We start from the raw sequence: 1766 nt of genomic DNA on the forward strand, positions 1-1766 counted from the left end.
AAGAAAGAAAAAGGAAAAAAAAAAATGAAAAGAAAAAAAAAAGAGTAAATGCCACAGGCCCTCAAGGATGCAAAGACATTTCTAGTGAGAACCCGAGACTAAAGGCTACCTCACTTGAGTTTTCAATTTTTGTGATTTGAAAATCACGTCTGATACCAAAGATTTTGTTGCCTTGTCTGGTCTGTGCTGGAAACGCCACTTTCCCTGCTCCCCGCGGACGGGCCGGCCGGGAGACCCCCCCCAAAACCCCGTCCGAGAGCCCCCTGCCACCCCCAACCCCCCCCAGCCCTGAGAGTCCCCAGAGAGCGAGGGAGAAGGCAAGCGAGCGGCTCCGGGATGGCAGCGTGGTAGATGAGTGCCTTTTTCTTGTACCAAAGGTGTGTGGCCATTTCTTTGCTCCTCTGCTTTGACCCTAAAGACTCACTATTACCTCAGCTCTCCGAAGGGACGGGATTCCGACAGCTCTCGTAGTCTTTGGGTGTTGGGATGAAGGAAAGGAACCCGACCCGTGCCCTGATTGAAGAGGAAGAACATCCCCCTCGCCGCCCGCTGCGGGAAAGGTGCTGGTGCCCCGGCGTGTGCCCCCTCTCAGATGGCCCCGTGTCCCCCAGCCTGGGGCCCTCCATCGAGCCCCTCTTGCCCCAGGAGCACTGACCCGGTGTCTGGGGGCATTGTTCCCGGGAAAAGGCTTTGCTCCATGTCCTTCTCCAGCCCAGCTCCACGAGGGGACAACACGAGTGTCCTCAGGGGGTGTTTGTTCCCTGCTCAGCTCAGACCTGGGCTTTGGTTTCCCTTTTTGGCAGCACAGGGAAGGGTTTGTGGCCTTTCTGTTTGGAGAGACAAAGGCAGGAGCAGTGGGGAAGCCTCACCCTGGGCTTTCTCCAAACCCTTCCTGCAGGGAATGGTCTGGAGCTGTGGAACCTTTCAGCAGGAGCCTTTTCCATGTCCTCAGAGGGGTGTTTTTGGCTCGCTGGGGAAGGTCAGCACAGCCAGGTCTGCTCCACTCTGACTCTTGGCTTTGGCCAAAGGCAGCAGGAGGACCTGCTGGAGAAGATGCTCTTCCAGATCAGCCTCCAGAATTTAGGGAACCCTTGGGTTGAGCAGCACCCACCCATTCCAGGCTCCTTTGGGGTTGAACCAAACTCGCCCAGGGCCAACCCTGGTGTGAATGGGGGTTGTCACAACAGCAGGGCCAGGAGCTGGAGTGGGTGACCCTCGTGGGTCCCTTCCAACCCAGGAGATTGTGTGATTCAGTCATTTTAGGGTTCCCTGGTGAAAGCAAACCCACCTGGGACCCCCCCAGGGTCCTCTGTCCCACTGGGCAACCTGAGAGGGCAGGTCAGAGCCTCCCCGACCCCATCACCTCCCTGTCCCCCCCTGCCCCCCCTCCACACTATTGCCTTGGCCAGGTCTTGCCCGACCCCCTGGCCACGCCACCCCCCTTCTGCCCCATTCCCACATGGCTTGTGATACCAAAGACGTTCTCTATGCAGGAGAAAGCCTTCTTTTCCACCCAGCACAGACCTTACAAGCCTTTGACAATGTTCTCTGAAATACCTCAAAATATTTAATGTATAGTTTATGTGATAAAAAAAAAAAAATTACTTAGCTAGTTTTTGGAATTTGTGACTTGAAGCTTTATACTGTTAAATTATAATTTTGCAGAAGACGGCATGTTCTTATTTCTTTGACGCGTTCAATGGGAGACATATTGAATGTTAAGGAAATGAAAGCTGGATAGTTTCAAGATTTAAAAAAAAAAAAAA

Source organism: Corapipo altera, unplaced genomic scaffold (assembly GCF_003945725.1).
Source record: "Corapipo altera isolate COAL_440 unplaced genomic scaffold, ASM394572v1 61168, whole genome shotgun sequence".
Taxonomy (NCBI): Eukaryota; Metazoa; Chordata; class Aves; order Passeriformes; family Pipridae; genus Corapipo; species Corapipo altera.